The sequence below is a fragment of the Sarcophilus harrisii genome, chromosome 4, assembly GCF_902635505.1.
Source record: "Sarcophilus harrisii chromosome 4, mSarHar1.11, whole genome shotgun sequence".
Taxonomy (NCBI): domain Eukaryota; kingdom Metazoa; phylum Chordata; class Mammalia; order Dasyuromorphia; family Dasyuridae; genus Sarcophilus; species Sarcophilus harrisii.
The window spans coordinates 135440233-135463432 of record NC_045429.1 but is presented as its reverse complement, the minus strand read 5'-3'; positions in this window follow the sequence as shown (position 1 = coordinate 135463432).

Below are 23200 nucleotides of genomic sequence, written 5' to 3'. Positions count from 1 at the left end.
CTTTCTTATTTGTTTTTGTGTTTTGATTTGTCTAATTCGAGGTGCAGTTGGAGATCTCCTACTATTACAGTTTTGTTGTCTTTTCTTCTTCAACTCTTAATTTCTCCTTTGGAAGTTGGATGCCATACCACTTGGTGCATATATTTAATATTGTATTGCTCTGTTGTTTATGCTACCCTTTGAGGATGTAGTTCCTTCCTATCTCTTTTTAATTAGATCAATTTTTCTTTTGCTTGATCTGAGAAGGATGTACCCTCTTTTGACTCACCTGAAGCATAAATAGATTTTGCTCTAGCCTTTGCCTTTACTCTGTAGTTCTCCTGCTTTAAATGTGTTTCTTGTAAACAACATATTGTAGGGTTCTGACTTTTGATCAGTCTGCTATCTCCTCCTCTTTTGAGTTCATCCATTCATTTCGTTAGTTCTAAACTGATTTCCTTGCATCCTATCCCCAGATTTGGCTTTACTTATATTCCTCCCCACCTTTTCCCTTTTAAAGCTTTGGTTCCTTTTGTATCATGATTGTTTCCTCTTTTAATCCCTTCCCCTCTTTGGGTCTTTCCCCTTCCTTATATACACTTTTTTCTTTTTTTTTTTCCGTTTTTTAATGTGAAAATTTTTCTTTCTAAAACAAATGTCTTATTTTTTTTGGGTTACTCTGAGGGTAAGATTTCACAATGTTTCCCTTTCTTTAATTCCCTCGATGTTTTATTTAAAGTTTCCTTTTTTGCTCTTTTGGAATGTGGTTTCCTCTTTTTTACTCATTTCTTTGTTAAACATTCTTTTTTTTCCATTGCTTTTTTTTTTATTGTTTTCGTCTCAATTATCATGTTTCTTTTTGTTATAAATTTGAAATAATTCTCAAGGTTTTTTTACTTTTTCTGATTTTGGTTTATGGTTTCTGGGTCAATTTTTGTTTAGCTTGGTTTTTTTCAGTGGAATTATTTGTTTTCATTTAAAGTTCCATCTTCTTCCTGGGAATCTACTTAGCTGGGAGTTTATTCTTTACTGCATCCAATTTTGTGCTTTAGATTCATATTCCAGGCCCTTTTTTCCTTTATTGAAAGGGCAAGATTTGGTATTTTATTTTGTTCATCAGTATTTAAATGTTTTGCTTCTTGTAAATTTTTTTCCTTTCATTTTTCTGAATTTTGCTTTAATAATTCTGGTTTTTTATTTTGGGTTTCTTTCAGAAGGGTATGGGTGTTCTTTCAATATTTTTGCCTTTAGGTTCTTCAAGAAAGTTTCTTTGTTTTCTGTAAAAGGTAGTATTCTCTTTTTTCATGTTTATGGTTTTAGGGAAGGTCATACCTCAGTTATCTCTCTAATCATTTTCCAAGTGTAACGTTTTGCAGGTAGATGGATTCTGGTTTTTTCCCTTTCATTTTTTGTTTTTGCTTTGATGCTTGCTGTCTCATATGATGTTCTTTTGTTCAGTTCTAATTTTTAAAATTTTTTTTCTTCATTAGCTTTTTACTTTTTCTGTTATATGTCATTGAGTTTTAAATGTTTGTTTGGTCTGTGGAATTTTTCCATTTCACAATTTTTAGGTAAATTTTTTTCATTTGCAGATCCTAACTTTCTTGCGTGTTCTTTGTCTTTTTCAATTCTGGACCACTTTATTGGTTCTTTGGCTTTCTTTCAACTAAAATCCTACTTTCTGGTGATTCTTTATTTTTCCAATTCAATTCTACTTTCCAGTTTTTTACTTTTCCATTCACTTTTGTTTCCTATTTTAGAATTTTTTGCTTTTCAGTTTTTTAGAGTTGTTTCTCTTTTAATTTCTCTTTCTTTTTTATTTTTTTTTAATCTTTTTGGGCTTTTAATTTGTTGTCTCTTCTGAGGACATTTCATGTAAAGAGAATTTTCATTTTGCTGTTTGATCTTTAGGTTTGTGGCCTGCTTTTCTGATAGACTGTAGTCATTCTTTTCATTTTTTATTCATGTTTTGCTTAGAATTGGTTCTTAGGCAGGGGTTAGTTCTTTGAAGGCAGGGAATTAAACAGTTTCCTTTATTTCTGGTTTATTTCCTTTCTAAAGATTATTCAGCATTTCTGGAGTATAAAGTGCCCGTTTTGATGGGTTTGCGATTTTTCGCTTGGGTAATAAGGGTGAAGTGTTTCCCCACTACTTCTTTGAATGGGACTTGAGTATTGGCAGTTTACCTTGGACCGCCCAGACTCTGCTTTATCTTCTTGCCCAGATTTTAAAATCGGGGCCTTGGAAAGTTTGCATCTTGGGGCCCCTGGCAGTTAGGCTAACCAGGTTTTGTTTCTTTTGCCATGTTGTATCAGAGACCAAGGAAAAGCCCTCTAAGCGGTTGGTACTGTATTGGGGCTGCGTGGATTGTCTGAGATCTTGCTTCCTTTTCTTTGGACTTCTCTCGGACCTATTCTCTCCCGGGAACCTGAATTTCTTCCCGGTTCTCGTCATCCCCCTGGCCCGGAACCAACCTTTTTTTGGCGAGACTGCTTTTCTTGGCTTGGAGTTTTCTACTTTTATCTTTTACAATTGTTGCATCAAGACTTATTTTGAGGCTCAATATTAATATTGATAAGAGGGTAAGAGAAGATTAGAAAAATCACATGTATCTTCTCCCATCTGCTTCTCTTGAATTCCTGAAAAATAATTTAGCTTTTTTTTTAATCATGTTTTCCAGGAATTCAAATAATCCTTATTTTTAAGGTCCTATTTTCCAAGGTCAAGTTATTTTCCAAGTTAGTTATTTTCATTTTTTTTTTTTCCTTTTATCTTTTATTTGCTTACCTGATTCTTGATGTCTCATTGGTCATTCATTTTCATTTTCTTCTTTTTTTTTTTTTTCCTTTATTTTTCTTTTCTTTTTTGTATTTGTCCAATTGAATTTTTATAAACAATTATTTTTTTCTGTGGATTTTTTTCCATTTACAAATTCTTTTTTTCAGGGGTTGTTTCTTTTTTTTTTTATAAATTCTGTTTTCAAGGGATTTTTTATTTTTTCCATTTTGTAAATCTATTTTTGATTATATGCTTTATTATTTCACTAAATTTATTTTATAATTTTCTTAGATAATTTCTGGTTTCTTTTCAAACCTCTTGCAATTATTTTTTTCCCAATTTTTTTTAATCCTCTTTAAGATCTTTTTAAATTTTTTCTAGGAGAGCTTGTATGATGGAATCAATTTAATAATTTTTGGGTTCATCTGGAACATTCTGCTTTTTTTTTTTTTTTTTTTTTTTTTTGAAAGTTTATCTGCTTTTTGGAAAAATTGTCCAACTTCCTCTTCAAGGCAGCAGTTTGGCTGCATTGACTTCAGTGCTAGTGGGAGAGTCTGGTCCGAGGATTCTGGATTTTTGGGTTCACTCTTTACTTTTGTTTTCGTTGGCACTTCAATTGCTTGCTGTCTCTGGCTTTAACCAAGGCAAGTGCCAAACTAGCTTAGTTCTTATAAGGATTCCTTTTGACCTAAATGGATTTTTCTATGGCTTCTTTGTTTAACCGCTTGTACTTGGCCTGCCTCCCTTTCTGTGCCCAAATTGCACAATTTTTGGAGTTTTTGAAATTACTTTGCTGTAATTTTGTTTATACTCCCAATTTTAAAACTTGTTGGGTTCTAATCAGGGATAGAATTAGAGGCTGGTTGATAATTAGTGTAGGGTTGGGGAGAAGTAGAGAATGTTCTTCTCCACCATCTTGGCATCCACACCCAGAATTCAAATTATTGATAGCTTTGATTGCTTTTTCTGAAATCTAGCTGTTTCATTACTTTGACCATTCATTAATTGGGGAATGAGTCTTAAAGTTTTTTATGGATTTGGTATTTCTATATTTCAGAAATAGATTATACAGGCAATAATTTTTCCCCTGTTTTTTTTTAATTTTTTTTTAATTTTTTCTCTTTTTAAATTTTAAGTAATAAAATTTTAAATTTTTTCTTTTTTTTCCCTTTTCTTTTTTTTTTTTTTTTTCCTTTCCCCTTCCTTTCCCCCTCCCTTTCTTTTTTATATTTTCCCCAAATTTTTTAGTTATTTTCCTTTATTTTAAATTGTTTTTTTTTTTTCCTAATTTTTTAATCCAAATTTTTTAGTGTTTTTTCAATTTTTAAATTTTTTCCCATTTATTTTTTTTTTAAATTTTAATAGTGGGATTTTAATTTTCAAAATTATTATTTATTAACTCCTTAATTTTTTAATTTTTTTAGTCTCCTAATTTTTTAAAACTTTTAAATTAAATAAAAATTTTTTAAAGAGGAAGAAAAAAGGTTTTTTACATTAAAATTTTTAATTGTGGCCCGGCATTAGTTTTCTTTTTCCTTTAAAAGGTGGGGAAAAGTCAGGGGGGAAGGCCCGGAGAACGTAATTGGGGTAACCAAATTTTCCTGCCCCTTTTCCCTTTTTGGATTTGAAACAAAATGTTCTTATCTGATCATTTCATTAGGGGAAGTCTTCACATGCTTGGGGCATCTGCCTATCTGCCAAGACATTTTACTGGGGTTTGGTCATGAAACATGCTACAACTTCTTGGAGTCACAGATGGGAGCTGGGTAATCAGCTGGATGCTAAAGGTAGATGAGCAGCCCTGAAAAAAATGTTTGGCAAGCTCTCACCCCAAAGATGCCAGTCCTCTCTTTATATCCTTTGCATTAATAATTACCTTATATAATAGTATAGTATACTATAAAAGATAATACACAAAATATATATATTATATATATGGTATATTTTCAACTATTTAGCTCTCTTTGTTCTAACAAAGCTAATAAATAATCTTAGGCAAATTACTCCATCTCTATTCCTCTTTTTTCCATATATGCACATTTTTTTATTTTGTTTTTGGTGCCCCAACTCTACTATTTTTTTAATTCTATTGTACAACTCTCTACAGTTATAAAATCATGTATTGGGGTATCTAGATGGCACCAAGCTTAGAAACAGGAAAATCTGAGCTTAAATACAACTCAATAATTACTCCGTCTGGGAACCCTGAGCAATTGAATTAATCTCTATTTGTTCAGTTTCCTCATCTACAAAATGACAATAATAATAGTACCTATCTGTTGGAATCTAGGCTGCCTCCATAAAACCTCCCCAAAAAACCTGCTCCCAGAGAGAACCATTATATTATTTTAAAGAAGAAAAGCACCACATCTACCTTACAGGGTTATTGTGAAGATCAAATGAGATACTTGTAAAGTATTTGGCATAATACCTGGCACATAGTAAGAACCACGTGAAAGTTATTATTATTATTATAAATGAAAGTAAAGATATCATTAGGCCAATACATTTTTAAGCTTTAAAAAAAAAACAACTTTTGCTTTTACAGAAAATGACTAGCTCAAGGTCACATATGCGTTAAAATGAAGATAGTTGTTATGACTGCTAAGCCACAGAAGTATGATTTCCTGCCACACCATCAGCTTTTTCCCCGAGTAAAAATAACTATTTCATCTAGACAGTTAATTTTTTGATTGAATGAGTTTGATTCTTTCTTTGACCAAATTTCTTTCTGTAGATCAAGCATTTGAACAGTCATATTACATCTTCTTTCTCACATAGTAATGAGTTAGTAGTTCCCAGACCACTTCCAAGTGAAGAACTTTCCTAACTCCACTACTCCTATCATTCAAAAATAAAGTCAGAATAAAATTTCTATGCTATCAATAAAAGAGATAAAGTAAGATATTTTCCCAACCCATCTAGAAATATGCTAATTAAATCCTATATTTTATCCTTCTCCTCTTCATCATAGTAACAGTAACTCACATTTATAACATTTTTACGTTTACAAAACCTTGTGTGCTCTATAAATGCCACTAGTCAGAATGACGCACATTTTGAGTTGCCCTTCTGCAATTCATTGGGAGTTCATACTAAGTCACCCGTAAGACCATAGATTTGCAGCTGGAGGGATTTTAGAGGTCATCAATATGCTTTTACCCAAGTCCTTTTATAATAATAAACTAGAATAAAAGGTGCTGTCTATATCCACAGAAAACATTATTTCCCTAAAGTAGACTGTAGGGGGAAAAATCACCTTTGAGTGTCAAATTATAGACCTTTGGAATTGGACACAATTCAAAGAAATCTAGTTCTACCTAAATAAGAATCACATCTATCATGTTTATGACAGGTAGTCCTCCAATGTCTTTTTGAAGACTTTTACTGAGAAGGGAACACACTCCCTTCCAAGATCATTCATTGGACATTTAAATGGGCCTAATTATTAGGAAGCTATTCCCTTTAATCAGTCGAGCTCTGCTTCTCTGCTTCATTCATCATTCTAATGCTATGCTTCAGTGCCAGGAAAAACAAAACAAAAGCTTCCTATGATAACTCTTCAAATACAACATTTTCTTCATTAGGCTGAACATTCCAAGTTCCATCAATCTATCTTTGTTGTGACTTTAACTCCAGGTCTGCAATATATGTCCACCTTTTTGGCTCAAGAGCATCATGTTGATATATATAGGCAACTAAGCTGCACAGCTGAGAAATGTAGTAATAAAAGGCAATATCAAGGGCAGAGAATGAAAGAGAGGAAGAGACAGACAGGGAGAGGGAGGATAGGAGAGAGCAATAGAAAGGAAAAACAGACAGACAGAAATAGGGTTGGGGAGAGAGACTGACAGAGGGAGAGTGGAAGTAAATAAATATGTATGGAAGGGATGGAGGGAGGAAGAAACACAGACACAGAGAGAGAGGGACAGAGACAAAGACAGAGAGACAGAGGAGGAGGAAGGAAATGAGGGAGGGAGAGAAAAAATTAAAGAGGAAAGGAGGGATAGAGAGGGAGAAAGGAGGGAGAGAGGTTAAGAGAGAGATAGAGACAGAGAAACACAAAGACAGACAGAGAGAAGGAGGAGGAGGAGGAGGAAGGAAAGGAAGGAGAGACAATGGAGAGGAAGGAAAGGAGGGAGGAAAGGAGAGAAAAAAAGGAAAGAAGAAAGGAGGGAGAGTGAGGAAGGGAAGGAGGGAGGGAAAGAGAGACAGACAGACAGACAGAGAGAAGACAGAGAGAAATAGACAGAGAGACAGAGACAGAGAGACACAGAGAGAGAGAGAGAGTCAGGACTTTCCACAGACAGAAGATTGTGCTAACAATTCACATTGACAGTACCAGCTAATCAATATCTACTTATTGAGTGACACTGTAGCACCCTCCAGTCTGCCTTTCCCCTGATATATGGAGCAGCCAGTGTGGGCTGAGAGAGGAAATGTACAGTAGGAATACGTGCCCAAGATAAAGGCAAGGTTTTAGAAACTGAAAGAAGTGACTACCTCTTAGGCAATGGAAATGACCCCAGAGGGTTTCAGGGTTAGTGAGACACCAGGGCTATGATAACAGGCTCTCTTTTCAGAACTGCTATGCAGCCCACTCTTACTGGCCATGAGCCATGAATGAGCCCAACTCACTAAAATATAATGGGAAATTTCTACCAGTGACAGGAATGAAGCAGCTCTGGATTACGATCTGTGGCTAAGTTTTGGGGAAAAAGAGAAGTACCATGTTCAGACTTTCTGAATACAAGAATAATGACAATTATATGAAGGATAATTATGTGAGTAGACTGTTAGTTGGGAACTGTTACATTGATTACATTTCTCTGTCCATTCACAGGAAGTGCAACCAGGAGGACTTAGTAAACTGAATTGTGTCTTTACTAGAACTTCTAGGTTTGGAAGATCCCATATACTGCTTGAGGACTAAATCTAGGAGAGCTATAAGCATGTATTATATATATATATATATATATATATATATATATATATATATATATTCATTTAAAAAAAATTTATTTAGTATTTTTTTCCAGTCACATGTAAAAAGCGTTTTTAACATTTGTTTTTAAAACTTTGAGTTCCAGATTCTTTCCCTTCCTCTATCCCTACTGCCCCCCCCCACCGGATTGAAAATTTAAGCAATTCAGCATAGGTTATACATGTGTAGTTATACAAATATTTGCACAATAGTCATGTTGTGAAAGAAAACATATATCCAGAAAACCCTCAAAGCACCCAACCTTCAAGGAAAAAAGTATGCTTCAGTCTACAGCCAGATACTATCAGTTTTTGTTTGTTTGTTTGTTTTTCTGGGCATAGCTAGCATTTTTCATCATAAATCCTTCAGAATTGTCTTGGATCATGTATTGCTGAGAATAGTTGTCATTTATAGATGATCATCTTATAATATCGCTATTACCTTTTAATGAGTACATTTCACTTTGCATCAGCTCATGGAAATCTTTCCAGATTTTTCTGAAAGCCTCCATCATTTCTTATAGTACAATATATCCCATCACAATGTATATGTACATATTTTATCATATTCAGTTTGTTGCTTTTATTGTTTGTAGGTCAAATGCAAAACACCACATACAGTTAGGAATGTTCCTGTTTGTTACTGAGAAGAGTGACTCTATTATGCCCCAAATCATGTTCCTGGGGTTCCATGAAACATGTCATATTCAGGAACAAAACGGAGTCTATAGTAGAATGGGGGTTTGAAACATATTCTCTTTGGGGGGAAAAAAGATATTATAGCTTAACTATAATACCTAGATTAATAAGTTAATGTAACTACCCAGAGAAAGGCAAGACTGGGAGAATAAAAAGTTGTCTACTTTTTAAAAGCTAAAAATAAAATCTTCCCTTCTTAGTAAAATCAGAAAGCTTTATTCACTAGGGGTTTAGTAATGGGGTGGGAAGAGGAGGTGTGAATCTTCAGTATGAGAAACACCATTCTAAATTACTTCTCTGAAGCTTAAAAAAAAATCTAACATGTCAGGCTAAATATCTAATTTGCCATTAGGGAGTGAGTGACATGGACCCTAGAAGACTCAAACTCAGTGTTCATGTCCCAAATCAAATTTTCATTCATTTTGGTTTTTCCATTTTCTTTTAAATGAATTTAGTAAAGGAAAGTTCTTCTAACTGCATGTATCCAATTCTAGATATTTTTGGTTTTTTGTTTTGGCCATGTGTGAATCATTAAGAAATCAGGTAAACTGAATGACTTTGTGAACTTGGAGTCAGGGTTAGAGGAAGGTTGTTCTCCACTCTAATCAGTCAAATGGGCAAATTGATTTTGTGTAAACTTTAAAAACATACTCTAGGCCTAAAGCCAAGCTCAGAAACTAATGAGGACCAAATACAAGCCCATAAATAACCTAAGCCTATTGTGCCTGCAATCACAATGCTTTTCTATTTGCATACATAAAATCCAATCAGCTGTGTGGCACAATACTGAACTGCAATACATTTATGTGTTTTCTATACATAAAATGAGGTATGGGCTGGGTTCTTCAGCCTAGGAGAGAAATAAAGAAGACCACTAAATCTAAGACTTTATTTCCACACTGTATTTTTTATCTGAAGATCACACAGGACTTTAAAATAGTAGGTCAGGCCAAACATACTATTTGCTAAATTACAACCTCTCCTTTTCACATAGGTTTTCCTACATGAATTGGACCAAATGGATTACCTTCCTAATCACAGGCTTCACAATTTTGAATTGACTGGCTTCATCCTGCCTAAGTGCTCCATTATCATCCATTCTCCTCCTCCTACATCTAGGCCTTTAACAGAATATCTCTACTCCTGCAGGTCCATAAATTCACTTTTTTTAGAATTCTAATTATAACCATGCTCTGTGAACCTGTATGTAGATGTAGCTCTAGAGATGCATTCATATGTATGTGCTTATAAATGTTATCCTGTCTGTTAGTAAGTCTTGACCTTTTAGGTTGTAAGCTCCCTCCTGTGTGAGCATGAACCACCATCAATACTTTGACAGATCTGTGAATGGATCCCAGTGTGAGCGGTCCTTCAAATGATGCAAAATGCCACCCATCCACACCTGTATAATTTTTGCTCATGTTTTATTCTGTAAATCTTATGTGGAGAATAGACCTAATGCATTAAAATGATTCCTCCAGTCCATTTAATATTTTGTGGATATCAATGAACACTCAAACTGCTCATCAGTTACTTGTCAGTTTTTTTTATATAACTGAGCTACCTTCCTTTCTGATCACATGTCTTTAATTAGTTTTTTATGACATCTCTTGCAGCATCCAAGTCACCATGGATAATATTCTATGGTCTGCTTATTACTACTGTCATTGTAATCACTTAAAATACATTAAACAAATGAATGGAGAACATGGGAGTGAGTGGAGGAAAAGAAATCTGTGATTTCATTGGTATAAGAAAGTCTGGAGGGAGGATCTTTCTCTACAAATGTATGCTTTTCCATATTCTTCAATTTCTGATCTTTGAGAGATGCCTTGGGACATTGCTAAATGACTTATCCAAGGTCATATAAGCAAGATATGTCAAAATGCAGGACTTGAATCAAGATCTTAATGACTATGAGGCTGAGTCTCATTTCCACTATATAAGCTCTTATCCATGTAATAATTCAACTACATCTAAAATATAATACTCAAAGGGATTCCAAAGATATATGTATACAAATACTTATCTTAAATATTAAGTGGAAATTCTGACATTTGTACATGGATACCCTTGGTATCCATGGCTTAAATTCCTATTCCCTTATAAACCACAAAATATATCTGCCTTAGATTCCCATATGTCATTTTCTATGTTTTGTTCTTTCCCTAAGCTATCACTTGAGAACACACAGAAAACGCCAAGGTTTCTTCAAAGAATGCCTTTCTTGAAAAGCTCCAATACCTCAATAATGGAGAGAAAGAACTACAGAAACATATAACTAATGTATTCTCATCCCCAAACTCTGGCCTCAAGAGCTGATGGCAACTGGATATCAGTTATTGAAGAAAATGCTTTTCCCTTCCTCCAAGGTTCTTAGGTATCCCTTCTGAGCTTCAAGCTGTGCACTGTAATTCTAAATACCAGTCTCTAACTTCCCTCTAAACTAACCTTTTTTTTTTTTATCTTGTTAGCCTTCCCACCTTTTATGTGCTCTGAGACTTATCTGGAGGACTTCATGCTCTTACCTTAGTACAAAGACTCTTCATTTATAAATTCCCCTGAAGCCATTTGATTCTTTAACTATCTTATTCTGCTGTGAAGAAGGAAGACCATATGTGTTCTGGGAGAAGATGAGTATTTCAAATATATCCCTTTTCTGTAATTCCTCCAAGAGTGGGAATTCTATTGCAAACATTAACAACTGAACAATTTGGCGCTTCTTTATCTGAATGCCTTAAGCTTAAATTACATCAGTGGGTACATTGGACCACTTGAGTAGAAGACCATAGTTCAATACCAATCTCCCTTTAGTCCTGTTTCCTATGATTTAATTTCCCTCACAAATATATCAACAATAAGAAGAATGTCCTTCATTTCCCTTCCTTTTCCAATTCTTGGAAATAAAACCATGTGGATTAGCAAATTACTTCAGCCTAGTGCCATGGGCTGAAAAGATCGCCTTAATTTTGAAAGTAAAATTTCTCCTAAGGTACAATTACAGACAACCAAAGAATATGAGACCTAAAATAAGAAAACTGCTCCCCAAAATATAGCACTAAGTCTATTTTGCACTTAAATTTAAAGAGATTCTCTAAATCCCTGAACTCCTCATGTTCATTCAGCAAGGCCTATAATGTGGAATCACTTTTATACCTGATGGGAAAACTAATTTTTCTACTGACTCCATTCTTCAACAATCTTATATATTGTTGGCTTGGGATTCAGGCAATTCCTTCATTTTGCCAAGTGAAGGCCCTCATACTGCACCTTTTCTCTCCTATCCTTATCTCCCATCCTATAATTTACAGCTGGGTATCACCTTGATAGGCACATACTTTTCTGGCAAATTAAAAATATATATATTTTGGAAAAAATATACCTTGGTTATACCTTGATGTCTTGCCATTTTGTTGATAAATGAATGAATGAAAAAGCATGTATTGAAAACAGTATATTCTGTACATTGTGATAAACCATAGAAATGAAAACACAAATATAAGATATTCCCTGCCTCCAAAGAGCTTACATTCTAACACGAGAAAGTACCATACATGCCAGAAAGCCATGGAAGAAAAGTTTTTGTCTGAATAGTTATGAGGACTGTGAATGGAACAAGAATATTTCATACATTTATAGAGAAACAAATAGGGAAGGATACATCCATCTATTGCCCTAAGATTTTAGACTTCATAAATCATCACTACTCAAAAAAAAAAAAAAAGCCCTTTGAGAATGCCTGAGATCCTATCAGGTTATCTGTGAAGTCAAAACTATTGTCATAACAATACCAAGAAACTCTTTGCTTCTTTTACCTTCATTTATTCATGGTTATGATTTCAGATTCTACATTATACCTAAATTTTTTGTCAGATTTTATTGTAGTGTTAAAGAAGAATATGCACAAATATTTCAAAAGGTTAATAAAATAATTCTCTTTTTTCCAATAATAATATCTATGAGACAAGATTTTCTTCATACACTTCAACCAAAACAACTCAACAGATTGAATGCAGAAGCAGATAAGAAAATCCAGCTGTTTTTTGATTAAGCCAGGCATTAAAGAGATTTGCAAAAATATGTAAAGCAATGCCAGTATTCACACTACTTTTTTTAAATATAGATTTTTTTCCAAAAACAGTATTATTTATGTTAAAAATGTAATGCATTTATCACAATTTAATGTATTAATACATATTTCTAAATTTATCCATTTTAATTTCTAATACATTAAATAGTAACAGATATAATCCACATACATATAAACTTTTGGGGTTTTCAATCATTTTAAAGAGTGTAAATGAATCTTGAAACATAAAATTTGAAAATCTCTGTCCTACAAGATCTTATTTTCAGTACTGGGACCATTTAAAGCAAATAATGAGCTAATGTTTTCTGCAGTTATATTTCATCAATTCTCATTCCACTTGTTCAGTTTTATTATCATTCCCCAAAACCTTGTAATAATCAAGTCATAATTCTGTTGCATGTTTTGATTTCATCCCTTGAATTGAATAATTCTCTAAATTTGCCCAGATTTTTCTCAGTTACATTGTCAACACATGTATTAAGTATCTATGATGAGAAAGATACATTTCTTAAATATTCCCTATTCCATAAAATTAGTTCAGTTCGGACTTCAGATCTTATGGGATGATAGTATAGGAGATTCTCTATCTAAAAGAGTTTCTATCTGAAATGTACTTCCAGAATCTGCTCTTTGAGGAACCTTATTTAGTCAGTGAATGCCTTTGTAAAGCATCTATTTTATAATGTGAATATTCAATCTATTATTCATTTCATTTGCAAATTTTTATTTTTACATAGTGTAGCATCTATCTTTCTAATCAGGTGGAACAGTAGATTGTAGCTACATGGAAAAGCAAATGTTGGATTTGGTGACAAGAAGACCTAAATTCAAATCCAACCTACAATACTTACAAGATACATAAACCAAAGCAAGTCACTTCTCTCAGTCTCAGTTTCCTTATCTAGAAAAATGGGAATAATTACAAGAATACCTATCTTATAAGGTGATTGTGAAAATCAAGAGATAACCTAAATAAAGCACTTTAGAAAAATTAAATAGTAAGTTTAAATGATAAACAATAGTAGTTATTATTCCTTTCTCAGCCCTCAGAACCCACTGGCAGGTGGGATCATCAGAAACTTGTTTTTTCCTTTTGGGGTCCTAGAGGATATGAGGGTTTAAGGTATGCCTTACTAATGCTATAATTCATTTTTTAAAAATCATTTTTATTAAAGCTTTTTAATTAAAAAACATATGCATGGGTAATTTTTCAACACTGACCCTTGCAAAATCTTGTGTTCCAAATTTTCCCCTCCTTCCCCCATCCCCTCCTCTAGATGGCAGGTAATCCAATACATGTTAAATATGTTAAAGTATATGTTAAATACAATCCATGGATACATATTTATAGAGTTATTTTGCTGCACAAGAAAACTTGGATCAAAAAGGAAAAAAAACTGAGAAAGAAAACAAAATGCAAGCAAACAACAACAGAAAGAGTGAAAATGCTATATTATAGTCCATACTCAGTTCCCACCATCCTCTCTCTGGGTGTTGTTGGCTCGCTTCATCACAAGATCACTGGAACTAATCTGAGTCATCTCATTGTTGGAAAGACCCACATCCATCAGTACTGATCAACATATAATCTTGTTGTTGCCATGTATAATGATCTCCTGGTTCTGCTCATTTCACTCAACATCAGTTAATGTAAGTCTCTCCAGACCTCTTTGAAATCATCCTGTTGGTTGTTCTTACAGAATAATAATATTCCATAACATTTATATACCATAACTTATTCAGCCATTCCCTAACTGATGGTCATCCACTCAGTTTCCAATTTCTTGCCACTACAAAAAGGGCTGCCACAAACATTTTTGCACATGTGGGTCCCTTTCCCTTCTTTAAGATCTCTTTGGGATATAAGCCCAGTAGAAACACTGCTGGGAGTGTTTGGGTATGCAGTTTGATAAGTTGTTGTAATGCTATAATTCATAAAACGGAATATATATATTATATATATATATATATATATAGTTTCTCTTTATACATACATACATATATATATTCAGAATGACCTGAATATTGTCACTCCAATGAGTAACAATCGCAATTATAGGTATAATTATCTTTTAGGAGCAGAAATTTACTAAAGTAGTAACAATTGGTACAAACATACCTCTCAAAAATCTGTGACGTACCCTTCTACAGCCTGCAGGAAGGTGAGCTCAAACTTATAAAGCTCATGTGGCAAAGGGAAAAAATCATAACGTGCCCCCTTTTCTCCCTTTGTAGAATGCTAATAAGTTCCTTTTAAGCATGGTATGACTTTTATTGGTATCTTTAATGCTGTTTTTCCTAGTTTATCTTTGACTCCTGATACATACAGTACAACAAATTATAGCTATTCCTGGGTTAATGAAGGAATGTTTCAATAAGAAATCCACTTTGACCTTCACATGGATGAATTCTTTTAAGATGGAAGAAGGAGACAGAGGCTCTGCTCTACCCACTCCCAAAAGATTCCTTCTCAAGTGTTCTGCCAGATATTGAAGTGCCATGTTTTGAATTGGCATGCTATTTTATAGATAATGCATAGGATGTGACAGGCTGTGAATTAGTTTAGTGCCTTTGGTTTAGTGCATTAGTTTAGTGGATTGATTCAACAGAGATATTCTCAAATATTTTGTTACATGGCATAGATTTTTGGGAGTGCAACTAGAAGAGATGAAGGGGGTGTTGGAATTTAAGAAATGTCAAGAAAAACAATATTAACACAATTTTTAAATAAAGCTATCAAGCTATCTTAAATGGGGTGTAGTAGTTGAATGATTAAATGGTCCTGGGGCTGAAAAGACCTAAGTTCAAATCCAATCTTAAACACTTACTAGTATTTACTTAGTCATTTAACCTCTGTTTGCCTCAATTTTCTCAATTTTAAAATGAAAATAATAATAGCACCTACCTCTCAGGATTGTTGTGAGAAAAAGAAGACATAATACTGCTACAGTTCTTACCACAGAGCCTGGCACATAGTAGACGCTATTTAAGTAGCACTTAACACAGTATTTGGCACATAATAGGCACTTAATAAATGTTTATTTAATTAAATAATAGGAATATGTGTGTATGTATGTGTATTTGTACATGTTATCTCAGGTGTTTCCTGACTTGACAAGTCCACTTTTAGTCCCTCAGGAGTGTTGTGTTGATAGAAAGAACTGGGAAGAACATAAACTTGAAGTAAATAGGAAGGAAGATGAAATTATTAGGGCAATCTGAACTTATGAAAATTTCAGAGAATGCAACTTTTACAGAATTTGGGAAAACTTGAGAAAAAAGACATTGTTAAATTGAAAGCAGAAAATGCAATCTAAAAGAAGGAAAGGGAACTGAGGAGGAGTATTTAAGGAGAATGAAATGGTTTGGAGTCAGGCAAAGGAAGCAAGAAGCAGAGGAATTTATTTAGAGGAGAGCCAAGTTAGATGTAGTTGTCAAGATTTTAGAAGTGATAAAAGAGAGTAAAGAGAAAGAACAAATAACATGGAGTAAACCAGTGAAGAGATTTAAACTCTAAAGAGAACAAAAGTTAGTTATTCTATTGAGGGAATAAAAGGAAGTAAAGATATAACGAAGTGATAAAAGCACATAAACTATCAGGAAAAAGGGAAAACAGAGAGCATGTTTCAGTGACTTCCATCAATCAATAAACATTTGTTCTGTACCTATTATGTGTAAGACATGGAGTATTAAAGACACAAAGATAAAATTGAGACTGTATTTTGTACTTAGTGTACAATTGTATTCTTGCTATAACTAAGGTATCTACTTCTTAGACACAAAATATGTGCTGGAGACTCTTTTAGAAGAAACAGTGAAGGGACTCAATGAATGCCTCTCAACATGATGGTTTTTCAGAGACAAAGCATCCATTTAAAAAGATGAAAAAAAAATAAATGAAAAGAACTTCATTGTAAAAATGAGAAAGAAAAAGAAGCTTCACAAAGAGTAATCCAAGCCTATGTAATAAGGTTGGAAAGATTTTAAAAAGTCACAGAGAGGAAGGGAAGAAGAAGAAATACTGAATGATCGGAACTAAGAACATTTAAGACCACTAAAAGATGGCATAATTGAGAGTGGAGCACTGGGTCTGGAGTCAGGAAGACCTGTCTTACTAGCAAGTCTGGGCAAGTGATTTAACACTGTCTGTCTTGGGTTCCACAGCTTTTAGAATAAACTGGAGAAGGAAATAGCAAACTACTCCAAGACATTTTCCAAGAAAACAGCAAGTGGGGTCACAAAGAATTGAATATGACTGATCAACAACATGAAAAGGGGACAGTTTACTGAAAAATAATCCAATTACTTGTCTTCTAAGGAATGATTACAGGTACTACCAGGTAAATTATAAAATAATGATTGGAGGATGAAGAAGAAAGTACTTTTGATTGGCAACTCCCAAGGATATTGAAACCTGTCATTTAATTACTGTAGGTGACTCTTAAGAAGAAAAGTCTATTAATATACATGGATAACAATAAATAAACATTTATTAAGTGCCTACTCTCTGCTAAATGTTGTGCAAACAAAAAGAGTCCAAAGATGGTTCCTGCTCTCAAGGAGCTTACAATGGTAGAAACAACATGGGAACAAAAATTTGTAAAACATATATAAGATAAATAGGAAAAAATTAACAAGAGAAGGCACTAGAATTAAGAGGAGTAGGAAATTCTTCCTATAAAAGACTGATTTTATTTGGGACTTAAAGGAAGTCAGAAAATTCAGTAAGTGAAATTGGGGAGAGCATTCCAGGGATGGAGGACAACAAGAGAAAATACTCAGAATCAAGAGATGATTCCTAGAACACATAGAGGCCGGTGTCACTGAATCAAAAGTACATGTTGGATAACAAAGTGTGAAAAGACTGGAAAGCTAAGAAGGGGTTAGGTTATGAAGGGTCTTTAATGCAAGCAGAGCATTTTGTATTTGATCTTGGAGGTGATAAGGAGTTATTGAGTAGGAGAGTGACATGCTTGAATCTGCACTTTAGGAAAATCCCTTTGGTAGCTGAATGGAGGATGAAGTAGAGTAGAAAGAGACCAGACCTACCAGCAGGCTATTTCAAAAATCCAGGTGTGAGGTGCTGAGGGCCAGCACTAGAGTTGTAGAGGAAAGGGAAAAGTGCATTTTTGAAAGATGTCACAGAGGTAAAATTGATAGGTCTTGGCAACCACTAAAATATAGATCTTGGGAGGAGGGATAAGAGATAATGAGGTGTCAAGGATAACTCCTAGGTTATGAGCCTGAAGGACTAGATAGATGACACTGCTCTCCATAGTAATAGGAAAGATAGAAGTTATAGGAGATTTAAAGAGAAAGATAATGATTTTTGTATCTATTCCACATATTATAGTTTGGGGGAGTTGTCTGGGACACTTAGAGAGTAAGTGATTTGTCTAGGGACTAACAGCCAAAATTTAACAGATGCAAAATTTAAACTCAGGTTGTACATACTTCAAGGTCAGCTCCCAATCCACTAGACTATACTAATTAAAAACAATAGAAAGGTCTGTGTCTTCATAGAGTATGAATCCCAAGATAGAAAGGACATAGTAAGATTTTTTAAAATTGATAATTAATATCCATTTCCTATGACTCATATTATCATAAATAATACTACCAGAAGGATACTACAAAATTGCCAAAAATTGCAATATTGGGCAAGAAACTTAAAAAGACAAAAAGAAGATGGCATCTGACAATATAATTCTGATTTCTAAACTCATCTTAAAGTGAAAGAATGTCGTGAAACTGGCCAAGGATGTAGTGTACCTAGAACAGGAATGATGATTTGTTTAGCATCTTGCAAATCTAATCAAAAGAGCTTTATGCTACAGAATGACAAGGAATAAAATCACAGAAGCATAGCACAGAGAGATGCTGCAATATAGGAAAAATTGTTACGGAAATGCTAAGAAGGTCACAGAGGGAAAATTGTGTGTTAATACTAGGTTATCCAAGAATCAATGAGGGAGGAAGATTCTGGGAAGATGGCAGAGTAATTGGCAAATTTCAAGCTCTCCAGATTGCCCTCACAAATGGAAAAAAAATTGTGCATACACTGGTAAAAAAATCAAAGACTTGGGGCAGAACAGGGGTCCTCCTGGTATAATCAGAGAAGATCTAAAGAAAGATACCAAACTGGGGATTAACCCTTGTGAGGTGCAGACATCTCAGGGATATCTCCATAAAAACATCAAGTGCGGAACAGGGGAGCTACTAGATGTGGCTGGAACCTCAGCAGGAACCACAGAAACTTTCACCTCCCCAAACCAAACTGTTTGTGTAATTAGAGTCTGAATTCAGGAAGACTGAAGGAACCTTAACTGATCAGAAAGGCCAACCTCAACTGTGCTGCAGAGATGGGGTCTTGGGCAAAAAGGAACCAGCACCAGGTGAGTACAGAAGCAGGGATCAGGGATGCTGCTGGCTTCGAGCATTTGCTGGAGAATGGAGCTCTTGGTTTGGGGTTCCAGGTCAGAGGGAAGAGCTGAAGGGAAGCTTGAGGCACCATTCCCACCTCATAGAATTTAAAATCAAATGAGAGATATTGAAGAAAAATTTAATAATCATCACCATTATTATCAGCATCAGCATTATCCAAGATTATGGGAGGAAAAAGTTACCCAACTAGAAAAAAAGATGAAAATAACTTTGAAAATTAGAATTGAGAAAAGGGAAGCAAGTAAAGGTATGAAAAACCAAGAAATTACAAAACAGATTATAAAGAATGAAAAAAATAGAACATAATGTGAAACATCTTATACAAAAAAACAACAGATCTAGAGAACAGATCAAGGAGAAAAAATATAAGAATAATTGGACTGCCTGAATTGTGATCAAAAAAAGAACCTTGATACAATAATGCAAGAAATAACCCAAGAAAATTATTCTGGAGTGATAGAGGGGAAAATAAAAATAGAAAGAAAGAAATAATAGAAAAAAATCCACCAATCACCATCTAAACGAGATCCTTGGTGGAAAACACACAGGAATATTATTGTTAAATTTCAAAACTCCCAGATCAAAGAGAAAATTTTGCAAGAAACAAGAAAAAAACAATTCAAATATGTTGGAACCACAATTAGAATTTATAGGACTTATCAACAGCCACAATAAAAGACTGCAGGTCCTGGAATCATACCTACTGACAATAAAAAGAACTAGGCTTATAGTCAAAAAATATATCCAGTAAAATTATCTATAATATTGAATGAGAAAAAAGGGGCATTCAATGAACTTGCAGATTTTCAAGACTTTCTATCAACCAAACCTGAATTTAATAAAAAAATTTAACATATAAAACCAATATCAAAAATCAGTTTCAAGGAACTAAACATGGACAAATTGTTTATGTTTTTCTACATGGCAAAAGTATACCATATATTTAAGATTGACATCAACAAAAGGGTAGCTCAAAAGAAAGATTAGAGCAGAGTTAAGGTAAAAATAATACCTATACAAATGAGGTGCAGAGAAAGAATAGACAGAGGTATTGGGGGCAAAATGAAAGGCTCATAATTCTGAAAACCTATTCACATTGGGAATGGGTTAAATAGGCAACAATACATATAAACCATGGAGGGTATAGAATCCTCCAAAATCTATAAAGTAATAACCGGGGAGGGATTGGCAAACTGGGAAACAAAGGGTGAGAGAAGAAAACAAGGGAGGGATCCATAGGTGGGGGGGAGGGTTAAATAATACTAAGACAAGTTAAGGAGCAGAATTAAAGCAATGAATCAACAAGGATAGGAAAAATATGTGTGCAAGTGTGTGTGTGTGTGTGTGTGTGTGTAAACTGTGTGTGTGTGTGTGTGTGTGTGTGTGTGTGTAAACTGTGTGTGTGTATGTGTGTATATGAATATATCTACATATGTATACATAAATATATCCTTTCTTAACTATAGTCCCTTGGGGGTGATGAGGGAGATGAGAGGGGGGGAAAACAACAAAAAATCAATGGGAGAAGTATGGTGGAGAACCTTCAAGTAAAGATTAATGAAAGAGAAAACAAAAGCAATGTCATTAGATACATTATAGACAACCTGTATAGAAAGAAGAAGCACATGAGTAGTTCTGGAAATAGACCATAAATCTGGCACAGATTGATGATGTACTAATGAAAATTTTATTTATTTTCAAAATATTAGTTGGAACTCTTCTTGCCTAAATTGAATTCCACTCTGATTATTGTTAGCAAAAAGGAATTGGTTATTGGAGCAGAAATGATGGTAACCCTATGGTGTAATGATCAGTCACTCCTATATTTTGTAGCAGAGGAGAGAGAGAATTTAGCAGGATCTGATATATATATATATACCCCAGATTTTAAAAGAGTAGATTTGAAAAAAAGTTCAGAGGAAAAATTTCAAGAAGGAAATCAAATCAGGAGGGATAAGAAATAGTCAAGAACAAAATTTGGAGACACAAAGAATGTTTCAGTAACTAGAAAGAAAGGTGTTGGCTAAAACAATGTGCATTCAAGGAGAATTCACCAAATTGAGTTTCTGAAAAATGCCTAAAGAAAGCAGAAGTAAGGCACACTAATGTGTGAATGAATAGAGAAATATAGACTAATCCTCTTAGAATATATTCTGGCAAGGAAAGTGTGGTGTTCTCTTCTTTTTGTAAAATATATGATGGTTCTCTGGGAGCAGGTTTCTTGGGGAGGTTTTTCTGGAGTTTCAGTTCAGAGTAATAATCACTCCAAACGCAGCCAGCTGATAAAAATCCAAACGTTTATTTTCTCCTTCCAAGTCTTATCTCTTTCCTTGGGCCCAGTTAGCTTTCTCAGAGGCCTCTCTCCCTCCTTGGTTCCAAGAGCTCTTGCAGCTTGTCTTTTCCCTCTGCCAGCTTCTGCCTTTAACTCAACTCCAACTCCTGGCAATGTTCCAAACTGACTGACTGATTGAAGCTCTAAGAGCTTTTTATATATGATCTCTTAAAGGTGTAAACCCAAAGGTTGACTCCTCCTCTGAGAGAGTGGGATTGTGGGTTTCTAATTTGTGAATCTCCCGAACTTGTGAACTCCAACGTGTGAGCTAATGTGTGAACTCTCAAAGGTGTGAGCTCTAATGTGTGAATTCTTAAAGGTACAAATCCAAGCACACAAGCATTGCTTCCATCAATTCCATTGAGTTATCACCTTGTTTCAAGTTCTGGCCCATAACATCTCCTTGTAAGATCAGATCCATCATACTGAACCATGCTAAATTAGATAATTATTGTCTCTATCAATTCTAATGACTTAACACTTTGTAAGGATTCCAACAGAAAGCTTATAAATACATCAATTTTAAAAAATCAACAATAAGGAAAATAGAAGATTCAAAAATGAATAGGTACCTCATTTAGGGTGGTACATTGATTAAAACCAAAAACAGAAAGAATGTAGTTCCTTGATTTTTGTTTTATTTCTGTTTTCTTTGCCAAGGAGAATGATCTGTGCATTAGAAATGGTACAACAACAATATCAAATGCTAAACATGGAGTTAATGCCCAATGTAAATAAAAAGATAGTAAGAATATATTTATCTGTCTGAATTCAAGTCAATGGCTCCAGGTAAACTACCCTCTCCAGTTCTAAAGAACTGGCAGGTGTGATTTCTGAACTACTGATACAGGTATTGATTGGAAAGATGTAACAAAGGACTGAAGAAAGATTTATATCTTGATTTTTCAAGAGAGAGAGAGAGACAGAGACAGAGAGACAGAGAAAAGAGAGAGAAAGAGAGAGAGAGAGAGAGAGAGAGAGAGAGAGAGAGAGAGAGAGAGAGAGAGAGAGCAGATCTTGTCAACTATGATTCGGCAAACTTAATGGCAAAAATTTAAATTGGATTATTCAATAAAGGTTAGTAAAGAGAGGGGACTAACAATAACAAAGAAATTGTTTCATCAAATATAGGTCATGAAGACTTGCTAGACTAACTTTATTTCATTTTTGATAGTTACTAAACTGTTAGCTAAGCCAAGGGGAATGTTGTAGACAGTGTTTACGTTTATCCTATAGTTTATGATTCTTTATAATGCTTTGAATGGTGAGACATGGTAGACCAAAAAAAAAAAAAAGATAACCTTGGGCTATATTGAGAGAAATGTATCTTCCAAAAGTAAGCAGTTCCTAGTTCCACTGTACTCTGTCCCTTTCAGATCATTGATTGGTAAGATGGAGAACCTCCAGCTAAGGGCAACTATATGGTGAAAAATTTCAAGTCCATGCCATCCAAACCTAGAAAAGAAAAGATATATGGGGAGATGTGAATGTTGTCTTCAATACTTGAAAGGGTGTCCTGTTTAGAAGAGGAATTAACCTGATTCTGTTTGTCCTCAGAGGTCAGAACTAGGAAAGAGAGATAGAACTTACAAAGCAACAAATTTAGGTTTTGATATAAGGCACAAATTTCTTCACAATTAGAGCCTTCCAAGAGTGTAATGTGCCCCTAGATGAACTAGGTTATCTAATAGACAAAGTCTCTTATCAAAGGCTGTATGGGGACATGTTGTATAGTGAAGTTTTTATTGATTGTATGTTGGACTAAATGCCCCCTGAACTCTCCTTCAGTTATGAAATTCTGCAAGTCACTGATTCAATGTATGCATGTGGGTGGGAGTTAGAGGAAGCAGGAGGAGGAATGGCTAATGTTCTATAATATGAGTGCCTGCCTTATG